We start from the raw sequence: 17,284 nt of genomic DNA on the forward strand, positions 1-17,284 counted from the left end.
GGCTACCCATCCGGGTTCCAGTACCGTCAGCTGGTTCTCGGCAGTGTCTTTTGCTCTTGTACCTTCTGCTCCCCATCCTGGTTCCAGTACCGTCAGCTGGTTCCGGGCAGAGCCTTTGGCTTAGGTGCCTCCTTCTGGGTATCCGAGTTCCGCCAACGTCAGGCGGTCCTTGGTAGTGCTTTTTAGCACGGGTACCTCCTGCTTAGTAACCGGGTTCCAGTAACGTCAGCTGGTCCTCGGTAGTTCCATAGGCTCTTGAACCTTCGGGTAGCCATCCAAGTTCCAGTTCCATCAGGTGGTTCTTGGCATTTTCTCAGCCTTCTTGTACCTTCTGCTACATTTCCAAGTTGAAGACCCTAACGTCGATGACCAGAAAGACCACCCCGATGACGACGACGACGACGGCGGAGACGACGACGGCGGAGACGACGACGGCGGAGACGACGACACTGGAGACGACGACCCTGTAGACGACGAGATGGAAGACCGAGAAGCTGAAGAACAAGAGGCTGCAGAACAAAGAGCAGAAGAACATTAAGCATAACACTTAATATCAGAGCAAAAGATATTATCTAAATTATATGCAGAAGAAGACTAAGCAGTGTATGGGGGTGAGTCCGTTCCTCCTCGTGGTGCCCCTGGATAAAGCCTGATGCTGCAGGCCAAACTGAACGCGGACAAATGTAACTTTTGTGACTGGCAGAACGGAAGGTGTAATCTTCCAACTTTTATAGATAACAACTACGGGAATGCCTGTCACAAATGAGAATATGATAAAGAAGTAGAATAGGAAGAATAATAACAGTTGAATAAAATGAATATGAAGAATGTAATAAAAAAAAAAGGTAAAGGATGAAGAAGAAGATGAATAAGGTGAAGAAGAAGTTGATGTCAAAGATGCTGATGATGATGAAGATGAAAGTGTGGGAAAAGTAAAAAAAAAAAAGGGGAAGGGCGTGGAATAGTGAAACATCAATATCTGACAAAATTTAAAAAAAATTTACATAGTCAATATCTTTGTCACTCCGAACGTCTTTAAAAAAAAAAAAAAAAACATGCTATTCTATTTGATTGTGCTAAACCTCTATGACTTTAATGTCTCCGCCACCTCCCCAAATACATCCTGCATTATTCTTAGTTGTTTTCCTTCAAGTAGAATGAACCTACAAGGAAAGAAAGGGTTTATTTTAATTCCGATATTTTGGTCCCATTGACTTGCATTGGGATCGGGGATCGGTATCGGCGATATCCGATATTTTTTTAATATCGGCAGATCCTATCCGATACCGATACTTTCCGATATCGGAAGGTATCGCTCAACACTACTGCCGGGACATCGGGTTCGTCTACGGATGATTACGAGGTGAACGCTATTTTGGGGTGCAAGGTGGTACGTGGCAAAAAATTCTATTTGGTGGATTGGAAGGGTTATGGCCCAGAGGACAGGTCCTGAACACATTCAAGCTCCACAGATCATTGCTGCCTTTGAGCATAGCGGGGTCCAAGGAGGGGGGGTAATGTTAGGTGTTGAGTTCCTGCCTCTGCACAGGGGGAATCTCGAACGATCTCTGCTGCGGTCTCCCATTCTTCTCCAGCCGCAGTGGAGTCTGCTCAGCGGAGACGTCGGTCCCAGCATCTTGCTCAGTCTCACTCTGTGCATAGGGTTACTGCTGCTTTTCCTGCTTCTGCCATTGAAGCCAGTGCTGGGCAGCGGCGAGCAGACGCTTTTGGGATCTAAGTCCTGCTTTTTCCCTTCTGAGCATGCCCAGGGTGAGATCTCCCATTGGAGATCGAGGGTCACATGCTCAGATGCTGCAGCGGTTCCCATTGGTCCTTTATTGGAAGGTACTGAACATGCTGCAGCTATATAAGCTGCGCATGACCGCACGGCCATGCGCTAGTGTACATTTGTAAACGTGTGTGTGTTGTGAGTGAAAGTCGTTCATTAAAATCCTCTCCCTATTGGATGTCTGTTCGCGGAAGGTGGGTGATTGCTATCTGGCGCCCGACTCAGCTACCAGCACGTTACACACTATTCAGCGTCTATTGCTGTGACCGCCAGTGTGGCGCCGTGCGCTTTCACAGCGCTTTCCTGACCCAAGCCTAGGTGGTTAGTGGCGTCCGCCAGTGCGGCACCGCATGCACTCTCGTGCATCTTTTATTACTTTGGTTACGCTGACACCCCATTAGCGGTGTCGAGCGCAAGTAGTCTAGTCGGACTCGGATCCCAAGTCTTGGGTCTGAGCTTTGTGACTCCTTGCTTGCGCTCTTGTGTGCGGTACCGTGGCCCTGTGACTTAACAGGGTTCGCTTCCTTCACACAGGGTGAAGTTAACCCGTGTGTGTATTCACATTGTACCGCCATATAGTCCGTCATTACTTGGCAGCAGGTTCCATCTCTGCACGGTGGACCCCGGGCTGCGAACGCACCTTAATCTATCTTATTATTTGGTGCGTTCCGCTAGCCCTAACAGTATGTATGTAGTATGTATGTTGTATGTATGTAGCATGTATGTAATATGTATGTAGTATGTATGTATGCAGTATGTAGTATGTATGTATGTAGTATGTATGCAGTATGTATGTATGTAGTGTGTATGTTGTATGTAGTATGTATGTATGTAGTATGTATGCAGTATGTATGTAGTATGCAGTATGTTGTATGTAGTATGTATGTAGTATGTATGGAGTATGTATGTATGTATGTAGTATGGAGTATGTATGGAGCATGTATGGAGTATGCATGGAGTATGCATGGAGTATGTATGGAGTATGTATGGAGTATTTTTTTTTTCATTCAACACATTAGCCGGATGATGGGACTACTACTGTCCCATCATTGGCTAATGTGTCAATCACTGTCAGTGTAGCAGGCATCGTCCGATGGGACTTGTAGTCCCATCAGACGATGCCTGCACACACGCATAGAGCCCCGGCACACACGCACAGAGCCACGGCAGCCCGCACAGAGCCACGGCAGCCCACACAGAGCCACGGCAGCTTGTACACAAGCACAGAGCCACGGCAGCCCACACAGAGCCACCGCAGCCCGCACAGAGCCGCGGCAGCCCGCACAGAGCCCCGCAGCCCGCACAGAGCCCCGGCAGACACGCAGAGAGACCCGGCACATAAGCACAGAGTCCCGTCACATAAGCACAGAGCACTGGCACACACGCACAGAGCCCCGGCACATAAGCACGGACACCGCCCGCACACACACACGCAGTCTCTGCCCATGCACCGCCCACACTTCATTATAGTGCTTAATTGCACTTTAGGAACTTCCGATTCTGGTATCCGATATCGCAAAAGTATCAGATCTTGGTATCAGAATTCCGATAAAGCGAATATCGGCCGATACTCGATACCCCATGCTTGACGGTTGCGGCAACCTAACATGCCATTAACCCCTTCCCTTCCTTCCCCTTCCTCCCCACTCTTTTGAATTAGTTTTTGGTCTCTTTCATTCAATAATTTTTTTTGTGATGGGTGGTTATTTACCTCCATCTCTTATGTACCTGGTTTCATCACTAGAGCGCCGCTTGTACGCATGCGCACCTGGGTCGGCGGCCCCCGGCGGCTTGCGGCGTCATTATGCAGGGATGGTCACCATGGTGACACCCGTGCATGACGCCGCCGCCGTCTGGCGTCTCCAGTATCCAGGGTAGCGCCTGCGTCACTTCCGGCGTTCGCTCTGGTGATTTACTCTGCCGGTACATAAACCCCGTCATCCACACCAGCCGGCACGCCCCCTGACGAAGGAGCTTCTGCTCCGAAACGCACGTCGGGCGGACGTGCACACCGGACCCGGCCACTTGGTATGCCCCCACGTTTAGGTAATTTTTAGCTGCGCACATGGCAGCTTTGTCTGGTTATACCTTTGACATGCAGCTATTGGCATGATCATGTTAACACAAGGGTGCTCATACATCGTCTTTTAGAGGGTGACTTTTCCCTCTGCCGGTGAGTTGTTTAGCAACACTGCTAATGTGGCCCTGCCTAATCCATGTAGGATTACAATGATCTAGGGTGGCTTATAGTCTTATTTCTGACTTCTTTTGTTGCATGGGTTGCTTTTTTGCTCTATTGTGTGCAGGTTCTGCAGGTATTTACCATTTAATGCAGCACTATAAATAACCCACTGTGGTATATAGTTTTAGGTGCGATCTTATTTGCTGCACATGCTGCTCATTTGTTAGTCAGTTGCTATATATATTTACCATCCAGACAGGTAGTTTTTCTATGGGTCTAGTCACCAGTATATATTTATACCATTGTATCCGGGTTTCCGGTCTGTGCGTCCTCTTCGGTACAGTGGCGATCTGTTGCAGCGGTCGCCACCACTTTTTCTGCTTGTACCATTGTAGTCCAGGGATCTGTTTATATGTTCTCTTTTACTGTACTTATATTTATGTATTTTTGTATCAATAAAGATTTTTTCATAGTAATATTATACCCTATTTTGGTCGTGTTTTTGTGTGGTTTCCACACTTCTCCTTGATACTCGATACTTGCGGTATCGGAATGCTCAACACTAGTTACGACCGATATGAGCACAGCCGTGGCCAAACGTCAACAGACCATACTGAAATTAATTTTTTTGGGGAATCGAAGCCACACAGCGCAGGAGCTCTGGAATGCCATCAAGCAGGAGAGCGACGTGTGGTTTGTGCCAGCGAATCTCCAGCCTGGCATAGTAGTGTGTGACAATGACCAAAATCTGGTGGCAGCTGTGGCCGTAGGCAACCTCACTCACATCCCATGTCTAGCGCATGTGTTCAACTTGGTCATGCAGAGTTTTTTGAGGGACTATCCGGATCTTGATGCACTGCTGTACAAGGTCCGCCTAGAGTGTGCTCACTTGCAGCGTTCCAGCATGGCAAGATCAGGAATTGCAGCTCTGCAGCATCGATTCTGCCTTCCGGAACATCGCATCATATGTGACCTACCCACCAGGTGGAATTCCACATTACATATGTTGGAGCGGTTGTGTGAGCAGCAGCAAGCAGCAATAGAGTACCAGCTGCATCAGGTGCAAAGAAGTCGCACTGCGCGCTGTTCAGACTTCACAACCACTGAGTGGGCCACTATGAAGGGTGTCTGCCAGGTTTTGCGTGCCTTCGATGATTCCACACGGATGGCGAGTGCAGATGATGTGCTAGTCAGCATGACTGTCCCTCTTATCTGCCTGCTTCAACAAACACTGCAAGCACTAAGGGATGATGTTGTGGAGGATGAGGAGTCACCAATTCCATCTGCTTCTGGACAGTCAGCGCAACGTGGTTCCTCACAAAGACCTAGGCAGGGGACACTTTGTGAGGAGGATGAGGAGGAGTCAATGGAGGAGGAAGACATCGGTCCAGAGGAGGGATTTACACAATTCTCAAGTAGTCAGTGTGTAGAGCGAGGGTGGGGTGATGCAGAGCAGGCAGAGATCATGCCTCAAGAAGAGGCCAGCGTTTCTTGGCCTGTTGGCAGTCTGCAGCACATGGTTGATTTCATGCTGCAGTGCCTGAGAAACGACCACCGCATTGCCCACATTCTCAACACGGCTGATTATTGGGTGTACATCATCCTAATCCGCGCTACCGGGACAACTTACAAACCCTCATAACACTGTTGAATCGGGAGCGTAAAATGCGGGAGTACATAGACACACTGGTGCATTCCATCATCTTCTCCTGTCCAACTGAGAGCAGTGCTGTTAGTGCTTTACAAAGCAGCTCAGTGCGTCGAGGCAGTGGAGGAAGGTCAGCACAAACAGGGAGCAGAAGCAGTGCCTCAGCACAAGGCAAGACCAGTATGGCCCAACTGTGGCAAACTTTTGTGTGCCTGCCACAAATGTCTACACCATCATAGATGGCTGCAGTCAGCAGAAGGCAACATTTCCGTCAGATGGTGACAGACTACATGGCTTGCCCTCTCAGTGAACTCCCAGAATTCCCTCTTCAAGTTTTGGGTCTCTAAGCTGGATACATGGCCAGAACTTAGCCAGTATGCATTGGAGGTGCTGGCTTGCTCTGCTGCTAGTGTCTTATTGGAACACGTCTTAATGCTGCAGGTGGTATACTAACAGTTCATCGCATGCGACTATCCTCTGATAACGTTGACCAGCTTACTTTTCTGAAAATGAACAAGGCCTGGATCTCGCAGGAATTTGCAACTCTTCTTACAGATTAAAAAATTGGTTGGCTACAGTATCCAGGTCTCCTGTTGCGTTCAGGTTTCTACCACCTGAACTGTTATCCCTGGGCTCCAACACCGCCAGTTGCTGCTCAGAAGTGCTGTCTGCACAGTCAAAACACATGACCCAGTGTTATTGGGTTTCAGTAACGTCAGCTGATCCCCAGCTGTGTATCCGGCAATGTGTCCTGCTACCTCCACGCTGAGACTACATCTGAAATTTAAGGCAACCTGTCCCCCCTAGGGGTTTGTTACTGAAAGAGCCACCTTGTGCAGCAGTAATGCTGCACAAGGAAAAGGTTGCTCCTTTAGTTATGCTCCTTGCACACGCTGAACTTTACACTTATAAAATGTGTCCCCACACACCGTGAAACCGGCCCGGAGGTGGAACTTTCCTTCCTAATAAGACGCAACGCCGCCGTCCTTCCTACCCCCTTGGCGCCAGGTGCCGCATCCTCAGCGTTGTTTGAATCTGTCCCGTAGCCTGCACTGTTATTTTCAACCTTGGCCATGCGTAGTTAGCGCTACCCCTCAGCGTCTCACTCATCTCCCCCCGCCTTCTTGAGATGTCAGCTGATCCCTAATAGCATGCCACGGCCGTGATGCTGCATAGTCTGAAGAAGCCGGAAGGAGGTGAGTAAGAGGCGAAGATATGCACTGCGCATGCCCATGAATTCCAGGCCCACAGTGTGATTAAATCAGAAGACACTGCGAGGCGGGATCTCGGGCTGCGCGGCCGCACAGGCGCAGTCCGCCTGACACCAAATGTTGTCAGAAGACGGGCAGTGCTAATTGCGCATGGCCAAGGTTTAACATAACAGTGCAGACTCCGGGATAGATTCAAACAACGCTGAGGAAGCGGCGCCCTGCACCAAGGGGGTGGGAGTGATGGCTGTGCTGCGTGTCATTACGAAGGAAAGTCCCTCCTCCGGGATGGTTTCATGGTATCAGGGGACACATTTTAGAAGTGTTTAGTTCTGCGTTTGCAAGGAGCATAATTAAAAGAGCCACCTTTTCCTTTTGCAGCATTACTGCTACACAAGGTGGTTCTTTCAGTTACAAACACCTGGAGGGGGGTTAAAGGTTCCCTTTCAACTTGCTACACTTAGGCCTCAGCCTACACTCTTCTCCTGCTTTCCCTGGGCATCAACACTGCCAGTTGTTGCCCGGAAGTGCTGTCTGCACAGTCAACAGTTGCTCCTCTGTTATTGAGGTTCAGTAACGCCAGCTGCTCCCCTGCTGTGTGTGCAGCAAAAACTAAAGTCTGCTCCTCCCACTTTTCCTGGGCTTCAACACCGCCAGCTGTTGCCCGGAAGTGCTGTCTGCACAGTCAACAGTTGTTCCTCTGTTATTGGGGTTCAGTAACGCCAGCTGCTCCCCTGCTTTGTGTGCGGCAAAAAATAAAGTATGCTCCTCCTGCTTTCCCTGGGCTTCAACACCGCCAGTTGTTGCCCGGAAGTGCTGTCTGAAGAGAGAAAACGCCAGCTGTTCCCCTGCTGTGTAGCCAGCAATGTGTCCTGCGACCGCCATGCAGACACAACAGATATTAAACTGCCTCCAGTGCAGGCCTCTGCCTACACTCTGCTCCTCCTAGATTCCCTGGGCTCCAATATCACCAGTCGGTGCTCGGAAGTGCTGGCTGCACAGAGAAAAACACTCGCCACTGTGTCAGTGGGGTTCAGTAACATCAGCTGTTCCCCTGCTGTGCAGCCGGCAATGTGTCCTGCGATCACCACGCAGACACAACAGATGTTAAACTGCCTCCAGTGCAGGCCTTGGCCTACACTCTACTCCTCCTGGATTCCCTGGGCACCAATACTGCCAGATGGTGCTCACAAGTGCTGGCTGTACAGAGAAAAACACTCACCACTGTGTCAGTGGGGTTCAATAATGCCAGCTGTTCCCCTGCTGTGTTGCCTGGCAATGTGTCCTGCGACCGCCACGCAGACACAACAGATATTAAACTGACTCCAGTGCAGGCCTCGGCCTACATCTGCTCCTCCTAGATTCCCCGGGCTCCAATACCGCCAGTTGGTGCTCGGAAGTGCAGGCTGCACAGAGAAAAACACTCGCTCATGTGTAAGTGGGCTTCAGTAACGCCAGCTGTTCCGCTGCTGTAAAACCTGCAATGTGTCCTGCGACCGCCACGCAGACACAACACATATTAAACTGCCTCCAGTGCAGGCCTTGGCCTACACTCTGCTCCTCCTAGGTTCCCTGGGCTCCAATACCGCCAGTTGGTGCTCGGAAGTGCAGGCTGCACAGAGACAAACACTCGCCACTGTGTCAGTGGGGTTTAGTAATGCCAGCTGTTCCCCGGCTGTGTAGCCAGCAATGTGTCCTGCGACCGCCACATAGACAAAACAGGTATTAAACTACCTCCAGTGCAGGCCTCGGCCTACACTCTGCTCCTCCTGGATTCCCTGGGCTCCAATACCGCCACTTGGTGCTAAGAAGTGCAGGCTGCACAGAGAAAAACACTTGCCACTGTGTCAGTGAGGTTCAGAAACGTCAGCTGTTCCCCTGCTGTGTAGCCAGCAATGTGTCCTGCGACCGCCACGCTGACACAACAGATATTAAAGGGAACCTGTCCCCCCCCAAGGCGTTTGTAACTAAAAGAGCCACCTTGTGCGGCACTAATGCTGCACAAGGAAAAGGTGCCTCTTTTCATTATGCTCCTTGCACACGCTGAAGTTAACACTTATAAAATGTGTCCCCTCATACCCTGAAACCATCCCGAAGGCTGGGGCCGTGACGCGGCACAGTCAGAAGAAGGCGGAAGGAGATGAGTGAGAGGCAAAGATATGCACTGCGGATGCCCATGGATCCCATGCCCGCAGTGCAAATAAATCAGAAGACACGGCGGGGCGGGATCTCTGGCAGGGTAGTCGCACAGGCTTAGCCAGCCTGACAACTAATGATGTCTGAAGATGGGCAGCGCTAACTGCACATGGCCAAGGGATAACATAACAGCGCAGGCTCCGGGACAGATTCAAACAATGCTGAGGAGGAGGCGCACAGCACCAATGGGGTGTGAATGACAGCTGTGCTGCGTCTCTTTAAGAAGGAAAGTCCTGCCTCCGGGACGGTTTCAGGGTATGAAGTGACACATTTTATAAGTGTTAACTTCAGCATGTACAAGGAGCATAATGAAAAGAGGCACCTTTTCCTTGTGCAGCATTAGTGCCGCACAAGGAGGCTCTTTTAGTTGCAAACACCTTTGGGGGTTAAAGGTTCCCTTTCAACTGGCTCCAATTAGGCCTCAGCCTATACTCTGATTCACCTGGATTCCCTGAGCTCCAACACCGCCAGTTGCTGCTCAGAAGTGTCTTTGTAACGGGTAGTCCCTCCTGCCCATCCTGGTTCCAATACCGTCAGCTGGTTCCGGGCAGAGCCTTTAGCTTAGGTGCCTCCTTCTGAGTATCTGAGTTCCACCAACGTCAGGTGGTCCTTGGTAGTTCTTTCTAGCAAGGGTACCTCCTGCTTAGTAACCATGTTCCTTTAACTTCAGCTGGTTCTCGGTAGTTCCATTGGCTCTTGTACCTTCGGTTAGCCATCCGGGTTCCAGTATGGTCAGCTGGTTCTCGGCAGTGTCTTTTGCTCTTGTACCTTCTGCTCCCCATCCTGTTTCCAGTACCATCAGCTGGTTCCGGGCAGAGCCTTTGGCTTAGGTGCCTCCTTCTGGGTATCCGAGTTCCACCAACGTCAGGTGGTCCTTGGTAGTGCTTTCTGGCATGGGTACCTCCTGCTTAGTAACCGGGTTCCAGTAACGTCAGCTGGTCCTCGGTAGTTCCATTGGCTTTTGTACCTTCGGCTAGCCATCCGGGTTCCAGTACCGTCAGCTGGTTCTCGGCAAGGTCTTTTGCTCTTGTACCTTCTGCTCCCCATCCTGGTTCCAGTACTGTCAGCTGGTTCCGGGCAGAGCCTTTGGCTTAGGTGCTTCCTTCTGGGTGTCTGAGTTCCACCAACGTCAGGTGGTCTTTGGTAGTGCTTTCTGGCATGGGTACCTCCTGCTTAGTAACCGGGTTCCAGTAACGTCAGCTGGTCCTCGGTATTTCCATTGCCTCTTGTACCTTCGGCTAGCCATCCGGGTTCCAGTACCGTCAGCTGGTTCTCGGCAGTGTCTTTTGCTCTTGTACCTTCTGCTCCCCATCCTGGTTCCAGTACCGTCAGCAGGTTTTGGGCAGAGCCTTTGGCTTAGGTGCCTCCTTCCGGTTATCCAAGTTCCACCAACGTCAGGTGGTCCTTGGTAGTGCTTTCTGGCACGGGCACCTCCTGCTTAGTAACCAGGTTCCAGTAACGTCAGCTGTTCCTCGGTAGTTCCATTGGCTTTTGTACCTTCGGCTAGCCATCCGGGTTCCAGTACCGTCAGCTGGTTCCTGGCAGGGTCTTTTGCTCTTGTACCTTCTGCTCCCCATCCTGGTTCCAGTACCATCAGCTGGTTCCGGGCAGAGCCTTTGGCTCAGGTGCCTCCTTCTGGGTATCTGAGTTCCACCAACGTCAGGTGGTCCTTGGTAGTGCTTTCTGGCACAGGTACCTCCTGCTTAGTAACCGGGTTCCAGTAACGTCAGCTGGTCCTCGGTAGTTCCATTGGCTCTTGTACCTTCGGCTAGCCATCCGGGTTCCAGTACCGTCTGCTGGTTCTCGGCAGTGTCTTTTGCTCTTGTACCTTCTGTTACATTTCCAAGTTCAAGACTCTGAAGATGACGACCCTGAAGACCGAGAAGCAGAAGAACAAGAAACTGTAGAACAAAAAGCAGAAGAACATTAAGCATAAGACTAAAAATCAAATCAAAAGATCTTATCTAAATTATAAGCAGAAGAAGACTAAGAAGTGTATTGGGGTGAGTCCGTTCCTCCTCGTGGTGCCCCTGGAAAAAACCTGCTGCTGCAGGCCAAACTGAACGCGGACAAATCCTGTTGTAAATCTTTTGTGACAGGCAGAACAGAAGGTGTAATCTTCAAACTTTTATAGATAACAACTACAGGAAGGCCTGGCTGTCACAAATAAGAATATGATGAAGAAGAAGAAGATGAAGAAGTTGATTATGAAGAAGAATAATAGTTGAAGAAAAAAAAAATATGAAGAATGTAAAAAAGAAAATAACAATACGAAGAAGGTGAAAAAGAAGAAGATGAATAAGGTGGCATTGGTATCGAGTATCGGTATCGGCGATATCCGATATTTTTTGAATATCAGCCGATCCAATCCGATACCGATACTTTTGGATATCGGAAGGTATCGCTCAACACTAATAATGAAGTGATGAGGGTGTTGAAATAGGTTTGTTTGCAGAGGTGAAAGGCAGAGTTGTATGTTTTAAGCATAAACTTGTAATGGATGAAATGTTGGATTGGATATTCTCCAGACATTCGGCACACCTGGAGCACTGCTGTAGGAAATGTGATTGCAGCGTTTGCCAGGGTTGTCACCATCTGTGCCGAGTTGTTCTATATATAGGAGGTGCAGTTTCATCCAGGGCACTTTGCAATGTTTCATTATAATGCTTCAATGCAGAGTCAGAACATGAGAAGGAGGAGAGTGGGGCCAATGATGACTGCATATTCTTCATAAGTTTCTGGGTGTTAATGGCTTGTATATTTCTATAAGTTTGGAAAGTGGGGGTGTCCTGAACGGGATGCCAGTTCTTGATAGAGAATTTGGTAAGAGAGCAGGAGAGAGGAGTTAGTAAAATCATACAGTGAGCAATGCCAGGAGAAGACCATGTAGAGAGAGAGAGTTTCCGTCTTCATGCGTACGGGAGTTAGTAAGCTATGAAAGGCCAAAGGAGGAGGTTAGAGATAAAAGGTGAGTGTCAGATGGGGAGAAGGGAAAAGCAATGGGGATGTTTAAGTCTCCCATGATGAGGGTGGGGATGTCACAGGAGAGAAAATGTGGAAGCCAGGTGGCAAAATGATCCAGGAACTAATGGGAGTGGCCCGGAGGATAATACACAACAGCCATTCGCATGGAGAAGGGGATGTAGAGTCTGACAGCATGGACCTCAAAAGAAGAGAAGATAAGTGAGGGTACTTGGGGGATAAACTGAAAAGTACATTTGGGTGATAGGAGCAGGCCAATGCCTCCACCTGGTCTGTTGTCCGATCTTGGGGTATGAGAGAAATGTATTCCACTATATGAAGGAGCAGCAGTAGCAGCGGTGGTGTCTGACTGCTGGATCCAGGTTTCAGTAAGAGCCAGAAGGTTAAGAAAATCAGAAAGGAAGAAGTCATGCATGAAGGAGAGTTTATTACACACTGAGCAAAAATCTCAAAGGGCAAAATTATAAGAGACAGAAGGCATGTAGGGAATATTAATGAGATTTGAGGGGTTTCTGAGTGTAGAAGTTGAGGGGTTTGACTTACTATAACAAGAGGGGCCAGTGTTGGGAGAGATATCTCCTACGACTAGGAGAATGAGGATAGAAAGAGTGAGCAGATGGATAAGTGATTTGTGAGAGCATCTCTTGTGTTGGATGGTGCGACTGAATGGATTTGTGCAGTTAAGCAATGTGAAAAGAGCGTGAGTGCTATACCTAGGAGAGGACTGAGGGTCTGATAAAGATGGAGTGCAAGGAGTTTGTGCAAGCATGGTGGATCTCAGTGAATGCAGCAGCCAGAATATAAATTATACAAATGCATATGGTGAATATTTGTGGCAATCCAAATGTACTGGGAACAGGTGTCATGATCCAGGCCGGAGTTTGCTTCTTGTTATTTTCTCCCCGGTCTGGTCACGTGGGTGTTAGCCTTCTCTGCCTCATTTTTGGTGCTCTATGGCTATTTCAGCTTGCTGTGGCCTGCAGACCAAAGTCAGTGATAGTTCATGCTTCAAGGCAAGAGCAGCTGACCCATTGATACCGTGTTTTTCCTCTGTCCATGTACTCTGTTCCCGTGACTTCCCTTTCCTGCCTTCCCGCTTTGTCTTAGTGTCTGCTCCCTGTTCTTTGACCTCTTGGTATGTGACCCAGCTTGGCTTCTGACCTGTTTTACTGTTTCTCGTCTCGGTTATATCTGCTCCTGTCTTGATCTGACTTCTGGCTTGTATTTGACCACATGTATTGCTGTGATCTGGTACTTCTTGTCCTGACGGTTTCTGATTCAGCTCGTCTGACCACTCTTTCACCACTTGGTGGCACATGTGCTGCTGCTCAGTGGTGTAATGCAGTGTGTGCGACCTCTCTTCCCTCACCAGCATCCACTGGTGGAGGCTGTGCTATACTGCACAGCACCAGCATTACAATAGGTTTCTTTAAAAGTCTTAGGCTGGTTTCTGTAAGGTAGTGCTATATCAGGTAATAAGATAGGGAATACTAGGATTTATTTTGATATTGATTGTTGAAACTTGATATCTACGTAATTTTGTGGTCTTTTTCACCCTAAAAAAGGACAAATTTTTCTTCATGTGAAGACCCTTCTTTTGACTATGGCAATAAGTGTTTTTTTAGTCCATATTAAAATAAAAAAATTATTTTTAAGGGAATGTATGTTCACAAATTTTAATTTACTCACCTAGTTTATCTAACATTTTACACCACACTAATTCAGCAAAAATGGTGCCGAAATGTGGCCTTCATTTCCCTTAACAATAGAGTGCTTAAAAAAAACATGCTCGTTTCTCCATCTGTCTTGTTCTTCATGCCTCCATCGTGCCCCATCTATGGCCTGGTATTCACTTTAGGCCAGGACTTGCGGTGATAAGCAGGTCACTTGAGATCATTGCACATGGGGTCTGAAGAGATCCCAAAGTATATTATGGAGCATTCAGTTCACAGAGAATAAGTTCTGAAGTTCTAAACAAACCTACTTCTCATCTCTCATATCCTCTCCGTCTCACAACCCTAAACAGTTATTCCACACTTTCAATTCAATCCTCCGTCCCTCAGCACCTCCTCCCTAACCACTTATCTCCACTGAAGACTTTGCCTCATTTTTCAAGCAGAAGATTGATAGCATCAGAGACAGTTTTGGTCAACAACCCCCAGAGCCCTTCCTCCTTACTTCCCAGCTCTCCACCTCCAAAACCAACTTCTTCACCATTACAGAAGATCAACTCTCCACTCTACTCTCAAGATCGCATCTCACCACATGTGCACTTGACCCGCTCCCATCCCACTTCATCCCAAACCTCACCACAGTCTTCATCCCAACCCTAACCCATCTCTTCAACCTATCACTAACAACTGGTGTTTTCCCCCCAAGCTTTAAACATGCCTCCATCACACCTATCCTCAAAAAGCCCTCTCTTGACCCATCCTCTGTATCTAGCTATCGCCCTATATCACTTCTCCCTTATGCCTTCAAACTACTGGAACAACACGTTTACCTTGAACTTTCCTCCCATCTCTCTTCTTGCTCCCTCTTTCACTGCTTACAATCTGGGTTCTGGTCACACCATTCCACTGAAACTGCCCTAACTAAGGTCACTAATGACCTCTTAACCGCCAAGAGCAAGCGACACTACTCTGTCCTCCTCCTCCTCGACCTGTCGGCTGCTTTGACACAGTGGACCATTCCCTATTATTACAGACCCTCTCATCCCTTGGCATCACAGACTTGGCCCTATCCTGGATCTCATCATACCTAAGAGACCGGACATTCAGCGTCTCCCACTCACACACCACCTCCTCACCTCGCCCCCTATCTGTCGGAGTCCCACAAGGTTCAGTCCTTGGGCCCCTGCTCTTCTCCATTTACACCTTTGGCCTGGGACAGCTCATAGAATCTCATGGCTTTCAGTATCACCTCTATGCTGATGACACACAGATCTACATCTCTGGACCAGATATCACCTCCCTACTAACCAAAATCCCTCAATGTCTGTCCAATATTTCATCATTCTTCTCCGCTAGATTTCTGAAACTTAACATGGACAAAACAGAATTCATCATCTTTCCCCATCTCACGCGACCCCCCCAACAAACCTATCCATTACAGTAAATGGCTGCCCACTCTCCCCAGTCCCGCAAGCTCGCTGCCTTGGGGTAATCCTTGACGCTGATCTCTCTTTCAAACCACATATCCAAGCCCTTTCCACTTCATGCCGACTTCAACTCAAAAATATTTCACGAATCCATTCATTCCTCAACCAAGAATCTGCAAAAACCCTCGTCCATGCCCTCATCATCTCTCGCTTTGACTACTGCAACCTCCTGCTCTGTGGCCTCCCCTCTAACACTCCCGCACCCCTCCAATCTATTCTAAACTCTGCTGCCCGACTAATCCACCTGTCCCCCCGCTATTCCCTGGCCTCTCCCCTCTGTCAATCCCTTCACTGGCTCCCCATTGCCCAGAGACTCCACTACAAAACCCTAACCATGACGTACAAAGCCATCCACAACCTGTCTCCTCCATACATCTGTCACCTCGTCTCCCGGTACTTACCTACATGCAACCTCAGATCCTCACAAGATCTCCTTCTCTACTTCCCTCTTATCTCCTCTTCCCACAATCGTATACAAGATTTCTCTCGCGTATCACCCGTACTCTGGAACCCTCTACCCCAACATATCAGACTCTTGCCTACCACCGAAACCTTCAAAAAGAACCTGAAGACCCACCTCTTCTGACAAACCTACAACCTGCAGTAACCACCGATCGACCAAACCGCTGCATGACCAGCTCTATCCTCTCCTACTGTATTCTCACCCATCCCTTGTAGATTGTGAGCCTTCACGGGCAGGGTCCTCACTCCTCCTGTACCAGTTATGACTTGTATTGTTTAAGATTATTGTACTTGTTTTTATTATGTATACCCCTACTCACATGTAAAGCGCCATGGAATAAATGACGCTATAACAATAAATAATAATAATAATAAAGTTGAATTTCCATGTGATTTGTCGAATCCTAATTTTGTCACATCAGCTCATCTCCAGTCACAAGTGCAAGCACAGTGTCCTGAGTGCCAGTCCATTATAGCAGATAATAATCATCTATCTCTGTTCAAGTCAAATGGTTGCCTCAAGTGAGAATGTTGAATCCATTAAGCTTGTTGTCTGATATAAAATCACCTACAGGAGTTGAAAAGTATGTGCAACTGAATCTTGCTGCCATTTCATTTTATGTTTAAATACATAATCTACAATTATATCTTATATTATATTTAAATTACATCCTATATTATATTCAATTGGCACATGATTATCATCAACAACCATCAAACAAACCACTCCACTTACACGCTTTCACTACAGTGCAATCTACTATATAATTGTCTAAGGGTCACTTCGGTCTGTCTGTCCAGGATATTCATTGGTTTCGGCCTCTGTCTGTGATGGAAATCCAAATCGCTGATTGGTCTCGCCAGCTGCCTGTCAGCGACGGCCACAGTCCGATTAGTCCCTCCCTACTCCCCTGCAGTCAGTGCCCGGCGCCCGATCCATACTCCCCGCAGTCAGTGCCTGACGCCCACTCCATACTCCCCGCAGTCAGCACCCACTCCATACTCCCCGCAGTCAGCGCCTGCTCTATACTCCCCTCCGGTTTCCGCTCACACAGGGTTAGTGCCAGCGGTAACGGACCGCATTATGCCACACTCCTTTACCGCCGCTATTAACCCTGTGTGACCAAGTTTTTACTATTGATGCTGCCTATGCAGCATCAATAGTAAAAAGATCTAATGTTAAAAATAATTTAAAAAAAACAAAAAACCTGCTATTCTCACCTTCGGTAGTCTGACGATGCGCTCGCGCCTGCCTCCAGCTTCCGGTCCCAGAGATGCATTGCAAAATTACCCAGAAGACTTAGTGGTCTCACAAGACCGCTAAGTGATCTGGGTAATTTCGCGATGCATCCTGGGAACGCAAGATGGCGGCAACCGCGCGCATTGCCAGAAGTTCGCTGGATCTACGCTGGATCCCGCCAGGTGAGTATTTAACTCTTTTTTATTTTAATTATTTTTTTAACAGGGATATGTTGCCGACACTGCTAAATACTACGTGGGCTGTGTTAGATACCGCGTGGCTGCTATATACTACCTGGCCAGTGTTAGATACTATGTGGGCTAGGCTTTATATATTACGTGGCCAGTGTTATATACTGTGTGGGCTGCGTTATATACTACATGGCTGCTATATACTACGTGGGCAGTGTTATATACT

This window comes from Ranitomeya imitator, chromosome 3 (genome assembly GCF_032444005.1).
Source record: "Ranitomeya imitator isolate aRanImi1 chromosome 3, aRanImi1.pri, whole genome shotgun sequence".
Classification (NCBI taxonomy): domain Eukaryota; kingdom Metazoa; phylum Chordata; class Amphibia; order Anura; family Dendrobatidae; genus Ranitomeya; species Ranitomeya imitator.